Genomic DNA, 18,589 nt, shown 5'->3' with positions numbered 1-18,589 from the left:
TGTTGAAGTGTGCTCTGATAAAATATATTAAGGCTTTTATCAACATGTTTTAAAGAAATATATGGTAACTACATATGCAAAATAACACTTGCTAATAATTTCTTAAAAAAGGCTGAGATTTTGCAACCAGAGTTGGAACACTTTTGGGTTTTTACGATACCATCTGTATTACCCAAATAAGTCCCAAAGTAAGTGGATTTAAGTTTATGTTGCCCCCAAATGATAAGACATAATCTCAACTACTCTCTTTAGGCTCTAAATATCACCCAAACAGAAAACTTCAAGGAATATTAGCTTCTCACCTTTCAAAAAAATGTGCAGAAAGAATTAATGCCTCAGGGATAGAATATCAGAATTAGCAAACAGCAGAATTCAGTTCTACATTTTTGCAAATATATTATGTTTGGAATATAGCTATGCTTAATACATTTAAATTTTTAAAATTTAGCTTGGAAAACAAGAATATTAAAATAAGAAAAATTTATATAAAAACCTAAGTAGTGTATAAGTTCAGTTCAGTTCAGTTGCTCAGTCGCGTCCGACTCTTTGCGACCCCATGAATTGCAGCATGCCAGGCCTCCCTGTCCATCACCAACTCCTGGACTTCACTCAGACTCACGTCCATCGAGTCAGTGATGCCATCCAGCCATCTCATCCTCTGTCGTCCCCTTCTCCTCCTGCCCCCAATCCCTCCCAGCATCAGAGTCTTTTCCAGTGAGTCAACTCTTCTCATGAGGTGGCCAAAGTACTGGAGTTTCAGCTTTAGCATCATTCCTCCCAAAGAAATCCCAGGGCTTATCTCCTTCAGAATGGACTGGTTGGATCTCCTTGCAGTCCAAGGGACTCTCAAGAGTCTTCTCCAACACCATAGTTCAAAAGTATCAATTCTTCGGTGCTCAGCCTTCTTCACAGTCCAACTCTCACATCCATACACGACCACAGGAAAAACCATATCCTTGACTAGACGGACCTTTGTTGGGAAAGTAATGTCTCTGCTTTTGAATATGCTATCTTGGTTGGTCATAACTGTCCTTCCAAGGAGTAAGCGTATTTTAATTTCATGGCTGCAGTTACCATCTGCAGTGATTTTGGAGCCCCCAAAAATAAAGTCTGACACTGTTTCCACTGTTTCCCCTTCTATTTCCCATGAAGTGATGGGACCAGATGCCATGATCTTCGTTTTCTGAATGTTGATCTTTAAGCCAAATTTTTCACTCTCCACTTTCACTTTCATCAAGAGATTTTTTAGTTCCTCTTCACTTTCTGCCATAAAGGTGGTGTCATCTGCATATCTGAGGTTATTAGCACCCCTATAAAACTTGCAGAACCAGAAGTAACAAGTAAACCTAAAAGTCAGTGAGTGGGTCAAAATATCAAATTAAAGTTAAGAACACAAGTAAGGAGTGGAAGCTACACAGGAAAAAATTTAAGATAATGCATCTCAGAGAAACAAAGTACAATACAAAATAGAGGTTCAGAGACTTACAGGATAGGATGACAAGGTCTTAAGTAACATAAATGTAATTGGGTTTTCTGAAAGAAATCAAGAGAGAATGGAGAAAACTGGAATATTTAATGTAAAAATGGCTAAGGAATCTTTTGAATTAAGTATAGAAAGAATCCTTCAATTTAGGGATCCTAAACTACCCACCCTGAAACTCAAACTCTACACACATCAGAATGTTATATAGTGGTATCTCAATTTGGTTTTAATTTGAATTTTCCTATTGTCTAACATTTTTGAACGTCTTTTCTTGCTCTCATTTTCATTCTCTCTTCTCTACTGCGCATTTTCTGTTTCAATAGTTTGTTCCTCTTTTTAAAAGGGGCATTAAGTTGGGTGTTTACTTATTGAATTTTGAAAGTTCTTTGTATGTTGTGGTCCCAATTCCTTTTAAAAATGTATTTGCAAATAATTTCTCCTTGTCTGTGGCAAGTCTTTCCATTTCCTTTAGAATATCTTTTTCAAATCTCAGTTTTCATTTTTTATGGAGTCTAATCTTTTTTTTTAATGTCAATGTCATATATAAACTGAATCAATTATGTATAATTAGTTATATATAAGTGAATCAGTTAATATTATGGGACTTCCCTCGTGGCTTAGACGGTAAAGCATCTATACAATGCGGGAGACTCAGGTTCGACCCCTGAGTTGGGACGATCTCCTGGAGAAGGAAACGGCAACCCACTCCAGTATTATTTCCTGGAAAATTCCATGGATGGAGGAACCTCATAGGCTACAGTCCATGGGGTCACAAAGAGTCGGACACGACTGAGCAACTTCAATGTCAATGTCAATCTATTTTTTAATTTTATGAGTTGTAAGAAGCTCATGAGTTGAATTCTATCTGGAAAGCATTGGCCTGATATTATACATTGCTCAACTTTTTTGTCTATGTTCTCTTTGCTTTAAGCTAGTTTACCCTTTGTCAGTTATCTAATCTGCTGATAATGCCATTTAGTGCATTTTTATCTTACAAACTATACTTTTCATTTCATAGGTTTAATTTCTATATATCTTTGATGTCCCTCTATAATATGGTCACAATAGCTTCTATAGTGTTGTGTATATAATTATATTTTATTAACTGTTTAATGTCCTTGACTTTTGGTTCTAACGCTTGTTTCATTTCTGGGTTACTTGTTATGATTTATATTACTTTTCACAAATTTTCCTGCATTTTTGGCATGCTTTACAATTTTGAGTGAGATGCTAGGAATTTTTAAGTTTACATTGTTTTAAACTGATGTAAAATTATTTATTTTTTTATTTTTTAACAGTTTATTTTACTTTATTTTACTTTACAATACTGATTGGTTTTGCCATACATTGACATGATTCTGCCACGGGTGTACATGAGTTACCAAACATGATCCCCCCTCCCACCTCCTACCCCATATCATCTCTCTGGATCATCCCCGTGCACCAGCCCCAAGCATCCTGTATCCTGCATCGAACATAGACGTGATTCGTTTCTTACATGATAGTATACATGTTTCAATGCCATTCTCCCAAATCATCCCACCCTCTCCCTCTCCCTCAGAGTCCAAAAGTCTGCTCTACACATCTGTGTCTCTTTTGCTGTCTTGCACACAGGGTCATCATTACCATCTTTCTAAATTCCTGCCTTATGACCCAGCAATCCCACTACTGGGCATACACACCGAGGAAACCAGAATAGAAAGAGACACATGTACCCCAATGTTCATTGCAGCACTGTTTATAATAGCCAGGACATGGAAACAACCTAGATGTCCATCAGCAGATGAATGGATAAGAAAGCTGTGGTACATATACACAATGGAGTATTACTCAGCCATTAAAAAGAATACATTTGAATCAGTTCAAATGAGATGGATGAAACTGGAGCCGATTATACAGAGTGAAGTAAGCCAGAGAGAAAAAAATCTATACAGTATACTAACACATAAATTATTTGTTTTATACTGGTTGTTTTTGTATTCATATTAGTATATTTTTGGAAAAAGTTTCACCCTTTTGAGACTTGCATTTAAGTATTTTTAGGTAGGACCAGAACAGTCCTTAGTCTAGGGCAAATTTTGTGTATTACAGAGGCAATCTTATTCCAAGGACTCCATTCTTTGCTTAGGGTATTAAGGGGTTTTCCTGTTCTGGTTGGTGAAATACAAACTATTCCAGCCCTGAATGGGCTGTAGAGACTGATTTATCTTCTATTTTTAGTGGTTCTTTACCCAGTATCAGAAACTGTCTTCATGATCTTTCACGATCTATGTGCAGCTGAAGACCCAAAAGGTTACTTCTAGATTTCCAGATGTTTCTTGCTTTATGCGTCTTTCTCCTCTTTACTGATCTGCCCTGAAATTACTAGCCACTTTGGCCTCTATGGAGAAAGCAATGGCACCTCACTCCAGTACTCTTGCCTGGAAAATCCCATGGTTGGAGGAGCCTGGAAGGCTGCAGTCCATGTGGTTGCTGAGGGTCGGACACTATTGAGCGACGTTACTTTCACTTTTCACTTTCCTGCATTGGAGAAGGAAATGGCAACCCACTCCAGTGTTCTTGCCTGGAGAATCCCAGGGACAGGGGAGCCTGGTGGGCTGCCGTCTATGGGGTCGCACAGAGTCGGACACGACTGAAGTGACTTAGCAGTTGGCCTCTATAAATTCTGTCTCATTAACTCATGTTAGTACTGCTAGATTCTTTATGGTCTTCTATCCCACACCCTCAAACAGTGATGTGGAAATCCTCTTCAGCAAGTAAACTAGGGCAGTTGTTAGGATTCTACTCATTTAAATGATTCATTCTTTCAAGGATGACTGTATCCAGCTGCCTATTGTACCATGCCTAAAACATTCTTTCATGTATACTTGGAGTATTTAAGACTAGAGAGTAAATCTAGTCCTATCTCTTCATCATTACTACAAGTGAAAGTTTGATACTTTTAATTATATTTAAATTTCCAAGTTCTCATTTCTTGTGCATAAGAATGAGGTTCACTTTTTATATACCTTGGTGATGTATTAATACCTAAGACTGTGTTATCTCAGTTTATTAAATCTGGTAGCTTTTTGTAAATTCCTTGTCTGTTATTTTACAATGAAAAATATATTATCTACTAATACAGTTTTATTACTTTCATTTTATTTCCAATCTGTATGCTATTTTTTCTATCCTGATTCTTAACTGGTAATTCTAATACTGTATTGGAAAACAGTTCTGAGAGTAGATATGTTTGTATTTTTCCTACTCAGTGAAAAAGTATCCAGTCTTACCCTAATTATGATGTGATCTGTAGGTTTTTCATAAATACTCAGTATCTGGTAAAAAATTATCTTTTTGTCTTATTTTTCTGAAATATTTCAATTGTTTTTAAAGTCAAAGATAGATGTTAAGTTTTGTCAAATGTTTTATCTAAATCTATTGATTAGGATTTGTATTAATAATCATATTAATTCTCTTTTGGGAATTATGTTGCATTATTTAAGAATGTTGAACCAGTTTTGCATGTTTATAAAAGCCCCACTTATTCTTAATGTATAAGCCCTTTTTATATTGTTAGGTTTTATTTACTAATATTTTGGTAAAATTTTTTATATCTTAAAGGAGAGATATTGATTAGTACTTTTTTTATGCTTCTACTGGATATCATAACAAGATATAAATACATGATGTTGGTGTCTAAAACTGGTTTGTAAACTATTTCCTCTTCTTCCATATTCTGAAAGAGTTTCTACAGAATTGGCATTACTATTTCCTTAAATAATGGAGATCACCTGCTATTTTTTTGAAGAAATTGACAAGCTGACTGTAAAATTTACATGAAAGAGGAAAGGGCAAAATATAGCTGAAACATTCCTGAAGAATAAAGTGAGAGAAATTATACTTATCTAATAATACAGACAGGAAGATAAAAGAATATCAACATTGAGATTTAAATTGAAAGAGACACATGTACCCCAATGTTCATTGCAGCACTGTTTATAATAGCCAGGACATGGAGGCAACCTGGATGTCCATCAGCAGATGAATGGATAAGAAAGCTGTGGTACATATACACAATGGAGTGTTACTCAGCCATTAAAAAGAATACATTTGAATCAGTTGTAGTGAGGTGGATGAAACTGGAGCCTATTATACAGAGTGAAGTAAGCCAGAAAGAAAAACACCAATACAGTATCAGTTCAGTTCAGTTCAGTTGCTCAGTTGTGTCCGACTCTTTGCGAGCCCATGAATTGCAGCACACCAGGCCTCCCTGTTCATCACCAACACCCGGAGTTCACTCAGACTCAGGTCCATCGAGTCAGTGATGCCATCCAGCCATCTCATCCTCTGTCGTCCCCTTCTCCTCCTGCCCCCAATCCCTCCCAGCATCAGAGTCTTTTCCAATGAGTCAACTTTTCTCATGAAGTGGCCAAAGTACTGGCGTTTCAGCTTTAGCATCATTCCTTCCAAAGAAATCCCTGGGCTGATCTCCTTCAGAATGGACTGATTGGATCTCCTTGCAGTCCAAAGGATTCTCAAGAGTCTTCTCCAACACCACAGTTTAAAACCATCAATTCTTTTGTGCTCAGCCTTCTTCACAGTCCATTCTCACATCCATACATGACCATAGGAAAAACCATAGCCTTGACTAGATGGACCTTAGTCAGCAAAGTAATGTCTTTGCTTTTGAATATGCTATCTAGGTTGGTCATAACTTTTCTTCCAAGAGTAAGTGTCTTTTAATTTCATACTAGTGCATATATATGGAATTTAAAGATGGTAATGATAACCCTGTATGCAAGGCAACAAAAGAGAGACAGATGTATAGAACAGTCTTTTGGACTCTGTGGGAGAGGGAGAGGGTGGGATGATTTGGGAGAATGGCATTGAAACATGTATAATATCATATATGAAATGAATCACCAGTCCAGGTTCAATGCATGATACTGGATGCTTGGGCCTGGTGCACTGGGATAACCCAGAGGGATGGTACGAGGAGGGAGGAGGGAGGGGGATTCAGGATGGAGAACACGTGCATACCTGTGGCAGATTCATGTTGATGCGTGGCAAAACCAATACAATATTGTAAAGTAATTAACCTCCAATTAAAATAAATTTATATTAAAAAAAGATTTTCAAATTTAAAAAAAAGTAAAAACGAGAAAATAAACTGAGCAGAGATCTCAATAGCCATAATCTTCAAAGGGGACAGATTTAACTGATTTAACTAAAGCAACTTACTAAACACACAAATGCAGAAGACAGCCTGGAGGGAGGAAAACTGGAATCCAGAGTTGCTACAATACAGTATTTAAAAATCTAGCTTTCAAATAAAACATGCAAAGAGATAGGAAAGTATGACCCATTCTGAGGAAAAGCAAAAATCAGTAGAAACTCTCTCTGAGTGTCCCAAGAAGTTGGATTTAGCAGGCAAAGATATCAAAGCAGTTATGTTCAAAGAACTAAAAGCAATTGTGTTTAAAGAATCAAAAGAAAGTAGGAGAGTAATATTAATAAATTAAGATAATAAGAAAACACATTATTAAAAAATTTTAAAATGATTAAAAATGTAGAAATAAGCAATACTTGAAAATTTTTCCAGGGGTGGAAATAAGTGATACTTGAAAAATTCATTAGGAAGGCTGAAAAGAAGATTCAAGATATCAGAGAAAAATAAGCAGTGAATTTGAAGAGAGAGCAACAGAAATTATCTACTGAAGAACAGAAAGAATGAGAATGGAACAAAAGTGAATGGAGCCTCAGAGACTGTGGGACAACAGACCAACATATGTGTAATGGAAGAGGAAAGAAAACTTTGTGAAAAAAATATTTGAGAAAATAATGTCTGAAAACTTGGCAGATTTGATTGAAAACATTAATCTACACATGCATGTAGCTTAACCAGCCCAACTAGGATAACTACAGAGATCCACACCTAAACACAGCATGCAAACTGTTAAACAACAAAAAATCTTTAAGGCATCAAAAGAAAACCACCATCATGTACAATGGAACATTAGCGTAATTACTAATTTCTCATCTGAAACAATGAAGGCTGGAAGGCAGTAGAATGGAATATTCAAAGTGTGAAAGACAAAACTATCTACCAAGAATTTTTTTTCAACTAAGAATTTTATATCCCACAAAGCTTCCTTCAAAAATGAGAGAGAAATTAAGACATACCCAGATAAACAATTTTGAGGAACCTGCCCTCAAGAAGTGCTAAAAGGAGTTCTTCAGGCTGACAGGAAAGGATATCAGATGGTATTAATAACTCAAATCCAAAGGAAGAAATGAATAAATAAAAATTTTTAAAAAGAAGAAGTGAAGAGCACTAGAAATGTGTTAATATAAAGGATTATATAGTGCTATAGCTCTGTACTCATATTTTATAATATCCTATAAGGGAAAAGAATCTGAAAAAGAATATATATGTATATTTCTTAATCATTTTGCTGTCCACCTGAAACTAATTCGACATTGTAAATCAATTACACTTAAATGAAAAAAAGACAATATAAATATATATTTCTTGTTTCTTCACACACAAAAAAATAATCAAGAAACAAAACCATGCATTTGTGGACTTGTAAATTATGAGAGAGGAAACAGAATAGATTTGAGGAAAAGAGTGAATTTGTAAATTGTCTGGAAATATCTGAATGACATTATAGATAAGCACCATTAGGATATATCTCACAATATGCACAAAATTTTATTCCATTTGAAGTATAAGGCCTGAGGTGAAGGGCAAATTATAAAAGTTTCAGAAAAAAAATTAAATGGTTATTTGTATGTCCTTAAAATATGGATGAATTTATTGAATGAGAATGAAAATATCAAAACATAAATAAAAAGACAAATATTTTGACTAAATTTAAATGGATAATTTATGGTTATAAAAATACACTAAATGATTAGAAATTCAAAAAATAAAAAGGAATCTTGCAAAAAAACTGACAAAAGATGTTTACAACATATATAATGGGCATAAGAATATGTTAAGAAACAGTGAAAATGAAAGAATTAAAACTCATCCGTTTGAATGAAATTACAGAAGGTAATACTGAACAAAAAAAGCAACTATTTGCACACTTTGGGAAACTGTGCATTATCAAATTTTAATAACAGAATAATAGAATGGAAATAGGTATATTTAGGGAAATGAAAGTCACCATTAATATAATAATCTACTTTGTAAATACCATAATGGCTACATGACTTTGATTATATGAATATTCTAAGTTATACATACATGCTTTAAACACTGTATATTAATTATAAACTCTCTATATTAATATTAAATTAAAATATTAAAAAGAGGTTCCTTTTCTGCCTACTGATTTTCTCTTTTCCTCTCCAAACAACTTTTATGAATGTTATTAATATCACATATGTTTCAATATGCAGACTTTATCTTCTAATCAGTATCCATGTTACTATCTCAATTCATATTTTGCTGTTTATCCAATTGATATAAATACATTTTAAAAGTGATTTTGAGGGAAGGGCAAGATAGAGGAAGGAGATTAAGAGGTATAACCTACTAGGTATAAAATGAATAAGATATAGGGATGTAAAGTACAGCATAGGGAATGTAACCAATATTTTATAATAATTTTAAATGGGCTATAATCTATAAAAATATTAAATCACTATTTTGTACACTTGAAACTAATAAAACATTGAAAATCAACTATACTTCAATGTGAACATTTTTAAAGTTCTTTTGAGTAACCACACATAAAAGGAAACCTATATGGGGATTAAAGGGGGATATAAAGAAACATTAAATGTGATTTTTGTTCTCCTAATATTTGCAAACTTATGAAAATAAAATTTTAGCATCCTGATATATCTTACAGAAAAGGTTTTATGTAATTTTGTTATAGCTCAAAATTAGCTTTCCTGTTTTATATGTAACTCTGAATCTAGACACAGTACAGCCCAAATCCCCAAATACTTTTAAGCCTCATAAATTCAAATAAAACAACCACACAAAGAAAAGGAAGGCAAAAGCAAACAACCACCCCCAAGTCAAGAATTAAAGTTACATGTGAAAACTATCTTGTCAATTTTCAACCGTCATTCAGATCATATAGGCTTACTAGAGGGATTATTCAATTACTTGGGGAGGCTTCTTGCTCTCAACAGTCCTGGGTCTGTATGTCCTTATCTTTCTTTTGTCTAGTTTGCCTGCTCTGGACTCTTATTTTTTGCAGTACCAGAAATTTGCTTCTGGCCTCTCTTGAGTCTACAATCAGGCAACCTCGTTCCCATGCTTTTCATTAGTTGGTCTCTAAAGTCAGCTAAACAAACTGAAAAATCAACAACTCTTCTTAACTTCACTAGAGAAGTGAGGTTACAGGGCAAACAGCTGCCCCTAACAATTAGCCAGACAGGCGGCAGATATCTAACATCAAAGGTAAGAACGTCAAATTTCAGAGCAGAAACACGCAAGCAGAAACCTCAATATGAACCAGTGCCCCTGGGAGGGGAAACCTGAATTACAGTTGATAAATTGCTGTAATTTAGAACAGACAAGTCTGATAAAAACTCCAGGGGAATGTAGTCATTGGAGGAACCCACACATTTTTTAGTTTTACCTGTTAAGTTCTAAGTTCTCCTTTGCGCTTCTGGAAGGAGTAAGGAAAAAAAAAAAAAAGTTATAATATGACAGGGCATTCTGTTCTTCTTAGTAAGGCCTGCCCTCAGGAAAAACTAATTTACCAGCAACTAACCTGCTAGATTTCATCAGAGTCTAACTTACCTAAGGGAAAGGACATACACAACTCCAACCTCCTTCAGCCATCAGCCATTGTGTCTCATCCAAGGATGGGGAGTAAGGGAGTGAAACTGAGAAGCACTACTGAAGTTCACAGTCCAGGAACACAGGTTCATCATAAGACTAAGACCTAATTATTGGAATATAGAATGCTTTCTGTTCCCCATGTCTTACTTTAATATGTAACTGAAGACATATTTACCACCATTTCATTTACCCAGTTCTTTATATTCGGTACGTCATGTATGGATTTCCAAAAAAAAATAATAACACAAAAAAACCAAAATATAATTTGAGGAGAGAGAACAAATATCAGACACAGACTTAGACTATGGTAGGAATATTGAGATTATCACAATAGGAATTAAAAGGAAAACTATAGTTAACATACTAAGGGATTTAAAGGAAAAAGTAGACAATATGTAAGAACAAATTGATGATGTAAGTGGGGACAAAAAATGATGAATGCTTTTAATGTATTCACTAGGAGACTGGTGAAGAATGAATCTCTGAGCTTGAGAACATGACAATATAAAATCACCAAACTGAAAGAAACAAAGAAAAAAGACTGACAAAATTTAAAAGAAGAGCAGAGCATGAGAGAAAATAGCCCCAAGAACTTTGAGTACAGTTACAGAAGGTCTAAGGTAGACACAGAAAGGAATTCAGTTCAGCTCAGTTCAATTGCTCAGTCGTGTCCCACACTTTGTAACCCCATGAGCTGCAGCACACCAGGCCTCCCTGTCCATCACCAACTCCTGGAGCCTACCCAAACTCGTCCATTGAGTCAGTGATGCCATCCAACCATCTCATCTGCTGTCCCCTTTTCTTCCTGCCCTCAATCTTTCCCAGCATCAAGGTCTTTTCAAACTCTTCACATCAGGTGGCCAAAGTATTAGAGTTTCAGCTTCAAATCAGTCCTTCCAATGAACACCCAGGACTGATCTCCTGTAGGGTGGACTGATTGGCTCTCTTTGCAGTCCAAGGGACTCTCAAGAGTCTTTTCCAACACCACAGTTCAAAGCATCAATTCTTCAGCATTCAACTTTCTTTATAGCCCAACTCTCACATCCATACATGACCACTGGAAAAACCATAGCCTTGACGAGACGGACCTTTGTTGGGAAAGTAATGTCTCTGCTTTTGAATATGCTATCTAGGTTGATAATAACTTTCCTTCCAAGGAGTAAGTGTCTTTAATTTCATGGCTGAAATCACCATCTGCAGTGATTTTGGATCCCAAAAAATAAATTCTCTCACTGTTTCCACTGTGTACCCATCTATTTGCCATAAAGTGATGGTATTGGATGCCATGATCTTAGTTTTCTGAATGTTGAGCTTTAAGCCAACTTTTTCACTCTCCTCTTTCACTTTCATCAAGAGGCTCTTTAGTTCTTCTTCACTTTCTGCCATAAAGGTGGTGCTATCTGCATATCTGAGGTTATTGATATTTCACCCAGCAATCTTTATTCCAGCTTGTGCTTCCTCCAGCCCAGTGTTTCTCATGGTGTACTCTGCATATAAATTAAATAAGCAGGGTGACAATATACATCCTTTATGTACTCCTTTTCCAATTTGGAACCAGTACGTTGTTTCATGTCCATAAAGGAATATCAGGAGATAAAGAAAGAGACAAAGGAACAGAAGCAATATTTGAGGCAATAACACAATTAAGAATTTTCCTAAATTAATGTCAGATCCCAAAACACACATTAAGGAACCTCAGAGGACACCAAGAAGGATAAAAAACAAAAGACTGAAAACAAAAAAATTACATTGTACAGTGAGGCATGTAATTTTCAAACACCAGGAAATCAATTCTAGAAAAAATGATTTTGAAAAAAGCCAGAGGAAAAGCACTTTACCTATAGATAAGCAAAGATGAGGATTATATCCAAATTTTCCTCAGAACCCATGTAACAAGAATAGAATGAAGTAAAACATCTAAAGTGTTTAAAAGAAAAAATACAAACCTACAATTCTATATTCTGCATTATCGTCCTTCAAAAATTGAAGGAGAAATAGAGACTGTCTCAAAAAAAACCAGGAAATTTGTTTGGGGATTTTCCCAACCCAGGGATCAAACCCACATCTCCTGTGGGTCCTGCAGTGGCAGGCAAATTCTTTACCACTGAGCCACTTTCAAATAAACTTAATTATTCTAGATATGATTTGTAGTGAAACTCTCCTTGTATACTTCCCATATTGAAATCTACCAGTCCATAGAAGTTTAAAAGTTTATCTGTTTTTCCAGAAATAAAATGCAACAATAGTTGATATGATTACATGGTATGCACAACAATTCATCAAGCTATATACTGTAGATTAATATGCTGTATTATATATTTGTTATACTTCAACTAAAAAGATTAAAAAAAAAAAAAGAACTTTTAAAGAAAGGAAAGAAGAGGGCCACTGAGGGTGTTTTCTTTGCCCAAGGTTATATAGCATTCTATTGCAAGAATAAAATGCAGTGGATATTTTCATGAGATTAATTTTGAAATTGTATTTATCTTTAAAACCTCTTAGCTGTTTGTGTACATAAAAGTAATAACACAAAAAGTTAATAATATTTACATATAAGTAAATAAAGTATAGAATGGTAGTGATTCAAATTTTAAGAAAGAAAATGCTAACTGGCTGGTTAAGTAGTTATAAACTTAGGTTGTCTGAAGACAAATCCTACATGTTCAACATGTAAGATATATTAAGTGAATACAAAATATCTAATTGACTGTCTAGTTGACTAAATATCTCACACATTGTCAGTCTTTTGGAAAAATTTGCTTTCCAGTATATTAGGTATTAGATAATAGCCCAAATTTATTGAGAGGACTAAAAAATTGGAATATTATATTACATTTAATGAAAAATATGAAAAAGAAGCTCAATATTTCTCATGGTTTTTATGACTCCCAAAAGAATGGATTACTGAGAAGAGAAATGATTGCCCTTAAATATTTGAAAGTTCCCTAAATGCCAAATCAGGAAGCATTCTACTCCAGTCTGTGGCTAGTAAATCACAACATATCACCACTCCTGTGTGAGACACATACTTATGCTCAGGAAGAGGCAGCATTTTGACCTACAGGTGTCTTTTTTGCTTAGTCTGAAACTGAGGAATTATACCTTGTCCTAGTGACATTGGAGAAGTAAATGGCAACCCACTCCAGTGTTCTTGCCTGGAGAATCCCAGGGATGGGGAAGCCTGGTGGGCTGCAGTCTATGGGGTCGCACAGAGTCAGACACGACTGAAGCAACTTAGCAGTAGCAGTGACATTATTAGATTGTGTATAGTCTGCTAAAAAGTTTGGACTCATGGTGGACTAGTGAGGTAATTAATTTTATGTGTCAGTTTGACTGGCCATAGAGTTCTCAGACTAAACATTATTGCCAGGTGTGTCTGAATAGTGTTTTGGGATGATATTGGTATTTGAATTGATGTTCTCAGTAGGTAGATTGGCTTCCCCATTGTTTGTTGGCAGGCATCATTTGATCTTTGAGGGCCTGAATAGAAAGAAAAATGTTGAAAGAGAAATTGACCCTTTTTTTTTCTGCCTCACTATTGATCTGTGACATCTCATTTCATCTTTAGCCCTTGGTCTGAGATTTACAACACTGGATCTCCTGCTTCTTTGGCCTTCAGACTTAAACTAGAAACATACCACTGTTTCCTGAGGTTTCAGTCTGTACATGTCAAATCATGAGACTTGTGAGTCTAGTTGCTTTATATATTTATATAAATATTACTCCTCTCTTTCTGGAGAGAAGTGATTAACACAATTAGATATCCTTGGACTCACATCCCAAACTGTAGCAGGAGAAACTGATCAATTCCTGTCATTGGCCAGCCTTCTCCAATTCTACATTACCAGAATTTAAGAAACCTGAAGATGCACTTATTGCTGATTGGAAACTCTACCCAGGGTCTCACCAGTGATGAGAAAAATAAAGAAGCATGCCACCATTTTCTACATTCTAAGGCTCCTCATACCAACAGCTTTTCAAATGATGGCCTGACTATTCATAGCCTCTTCCTAACTTCATTCACCCATCCTTTCAAGTAGCCCATGGAACCGTGCTAGATCATCTACGGAGAAAACTACCTAGTCATCTTCTTTTCTAGACCATGTTTGGTAATCTCTAAGGACTGCACATCAACTCTTCTTTCACCCCCTACTGTAGAGGGGGCAGGATATGAAAAGAAGACAGATTAAATCCTGAAATTTCCACTCTCAGCCTTGAATACTACAGAGTGAGGTGGCAGTTGTCCTTCATAAGGCAGCATAAACCATAACAAAACACATCTCAATAAAAGAGTCACCTTTGGAGAAGAGAGACTGACTATAGTGGACCCACCCTCATTACTATTCTTTGTGAACCATGGGCAAGAGTATATATAAATGGAAGTCCACATATATCCTTTTAATTTTCACCAGTAATCAAATTTTCATTAATAAATGATGTGACATTGCAGATTTTCACAACGTATTTGAAAGAAAAGTCAGTCAATTCACTCATTAAAAAATCATCAGAAGAAAAAAAAGAAGAGTTCTAAACAATCCACTCAAGCATCTGATAAGTCAAATAATAAAAATAATTGCAAGCACACCCTGAGTGATGGAGTATACTTAATACTTAGTAAGAAGCACCACAATTCTGATCTTGTTAGACTAAAAACTTAATCTACTTTTATTTAGTTGCTAATTGATGGATAGTAGTTTTGTTTAACTTTATTATTTCATTTGATTACAAGAGATAAACACATGTTTGCTATCAAATGCTTTGACATAAGCACACAGACAAAAACTGGTATGATTACCAACTGAAAGCTTAATATCAGCCATTTCTTAAAGAAACAAGCAAAGCCTCGCATTTCGTATATAGTTTGTAACTAAAAGAAAATGTGTAAAGGATGGGATGGTAGTTAAGACTTGTTACTTAATGGGAAGCCTATTTAGATTTGATGTTTCCAGGAAGTATTCATAGATTTTCAAGGCTAAATATAATATATCTATATATCTATATTTATATATCTATACATATATATGCTTTCAGAGTTTGTCTATATTTAACAATAGCATTTATTCTGTTTACTGCTATGTTTTGGTTCATGTTCAACTCCTAGCATGTAGTAGGTGCTAAGTAGTTATTTGTTGAATGAACTAGATACTATTTTTAGAGGAATGAACACCTTAGTTTTACATATGTGGTAAATTCCAAAGATGAATTACATCAACTTTTCTAACCTATATTGTCAAAGAAGAATTTTTCAGGCTTTCCTATTCTTGGATGCATTTCATTGTTCCTTTAAGTGCACACTGTAAAAAAAAAATGAAGGAAACTTGGAAGGAAATTTCGTTTTAATTCTAAAGTGTTTTAAACTGATATGTTTCCATGTTAAAGAAATATAACATTATTTATATAAAATCTAATAGATATAGAAGAATCATGATAGTGAAGATGTGAGCATTGTAATGTATATAAAGTTAATAATGAATAAGCCATATTTTATTGACTATAATGACACATGTGGTTCAACAAAATAATAGGGGTAACTCAAGGAAATGTTCAGCTGGTACTATGAACAGTAGAATGTCAGTATTTCTATTCATGAATGGCACACAGAGTACTGAATAATAGCTTAAGCATTCTGCTTTGCTGTATTTTTGTATTATAAATTCTTAACAAAATGGTACAAACTTGAAAAGTCATTTGATTCTGTTAAGTTAAAGAATTTACTGTAGATTTATATTGTAAAAATTTAAACACAATAGAGATGTTTGTTATAACTGTTTAAACTGCTAATATATATATGTATATATGTATGATATATATATGATATACATATTATAAGTCAGGTACATATGTTTCAACATGTATCAGGCTGTTTCATGTAATCATTGAAACAACAATTGGGAGGTACAACTTCCATCATTACTTTATCAGAGAAACACAAAATACAGAGAGATCAGGCCACCTTACCAAGGTCAGAAAACTAAGCGTGGCCAAGAAAGGATTTGGATACCAACTTTCATGTTTTAAAATAAGTTATAAGGGATTATTCTGAAAATGGTTGTAAACATTTTAATCTGGCAATTAATATAGGCTTTTGGAGGTTGGAAGTTAAGATAATTTATATACAGAAATTATCATCACCATTATTAGGGATAAATATTTGTTGAACACTGCATAGACAGGATTACTTTGCTAGCATGTTAGATGAGTGCAATTGTGCAGTAGTTTGAGCATTCTTGGGCATGGCCTTTCTTTGAGATTGGAATGAAGACTAACCTTTTCCAGTCCTGTGCCCACTGCTGAGTTTTCCAGATTTGCTAGCATGTTGAATGTAGCATCACTTTCACAACATCATCTTCCAGGATTTGAAATAGCTTAACTGTAGTTCCATTACCTCCACTAGCTTTGTTCCTAGTGATGTTTCCTAAGGCCCACTTGACTTCACTGTCCGGCTCTAGGTGAGTGATTATCTGAGTCATGAAGATATTTTTTGTGTAGTTCTTCTGTGTATTCTTGGTACCTTTTCTTAATATCTTCTGCTTCTGTCAGGTCCATATCATTTCTGTCCTTTACTGTGCCCATCTTTGAATGAGATGTCCCCTTGGTAACTCTAATTTTCTTGAAGAGCTCTCTAGCCTTTCCCATCTATTGGTTTCCTCTATTTCTTTGCACTGATCACTGAGGAAGACTTTCAAATCTCTCCTTGCTGCATTCAAATGGTTATATCTTTCCTTTTCTCCTTTGCCTTTTGCTTCTCTTCTTCTCATAGCTATTTGTAAGGCCTCCTCAGACAACCATTTTGCCTTTTTGCATTTCTTTTTCTTGGGGATGGTCTTTATCACTGCCTCCTGTGCAATGTCACGAACCTCCATCCATATTTCTTGAGGCACTTTCTATCAGATCTAATCCCTTGATTCTATTTGTCACTTCCACTGAATAAGCATAAGGGATTTGATTTAGGTCATACCTGAATGGTCTAGTGGTTTTCCCTACTTTCTTCAATTTAAGTCTGAATTTGGCAATGAGGAATTCATGATGTGAGCCACAGTCAGCTCCCAGTCTTGTTTTTGCTGATTGTATAGAGCTTCTCCATCTCGGCTGCAAAGAATATAATCAATTTGATTTCAGTATTGACCATCTGGGGATGTCCATGTGCAGAGTCTTCTCTTATGTTTTGGAAGAGAGTGTTTGCTATGACCAGTGTATTCTCTTGGCAAAACTCAATTAGCCTTTGCCCTGGTTCGTTCTGTATTCTAAGCCCAAATTTGCCTGTTTTCCAGGTATTTCTTAACTTCCTACTTTTGGATTCCAGTCCCCTGTAATGAAAAGGATATCGTTTATGGGTGTTAGTTCTAGAAAGTCTTATAGATCTTCATAGAAATGTTCAACTTCAGCTTATTCAGCATTATTGGTTGGCGCATAGTTTTGGACTACTGTGATACTGAATAGTTTCTCTTGGAAACAAACAGAAATCATTTTGTCATTTTTGAGATTGCATCCAAGTACTGCATTTCAGACTCTTTTGTTGACTATGATGGCCACTCCATTTCTTCTAAGGGATTACTGCTGACAGTAGCAGATATAATGGTCATCTGAGTTAAATTCACTCATTCTAGTCCATTTTAGTTCGCTGATTCCTAAAATGTTGACGTTCACTCTTGCCATCTCCTCTTCAACAACTTCCAATTTGCCTTGATTCATGGACTTAACATTCCAGGTTCCTATGCAATATTGCACATTACAGCATCAGACTTTACTTCCATCACCAGTCACATCCACAACTGGATGTTGTTTTTGCTTTGGCTCTGTCTGTTCATTCTTTCTGAAGTTATTTCTCTATTCTTCCCTAGTGGCATATTGGGCACCTACCAACCTAGGGAGTTCATCTTTCATGTCTTATCTTTTTGCCTTTTCATACTGTTCATGGGGTTCTCAAGGCAAGAATACTGAAATGGTTTGCCATTCCCTTCTCCAGTGGACCACATTTTCCCAGAACTCTCCACCATGACCCATCCATCTTGGGTGGCTCTACATGGCATGGCTCATAGTTTTATTGAGCTAGACAAGGCTGTGGTCCATGTGATCAGATTGGTTAGTTTTCCGTGATTGTGATCAGGGACAAAGGGTAGGAGTGCAGGTAGAACAGAATGTGATCTTGGCAGAATTGAGGCCATTCACTTAGTCCAACATTCTCACTTCTCTGAACTCTCCAGAAAGAAGTGAGAAGAATGCTTATCTTCACAGATACTCTAGGTTTCTTGCCTTGAGGTCAGTCCTGAGAATCCATGCAAGGGTTGGACATGACTGAACAACTGAACTGA

Source organism: Budorcas taxicolor, chromosome 6 (genome assembly GCF_023091745.1).
Source record: "Budorcas taxicolor isolate Tak-1 chromosome 6, Takin1.1, whole genome shotgun sequence".
Taxonomy (NCBI): domain Eukaryota; kingdom Metazoa; phylum Chordata; class Mammalia; order Artiodactyla; family Bovidae; genus Budorcas; species Budorcas taxicolor.
Note: the sequence above shows the minus strand (reverse complement) of the source record.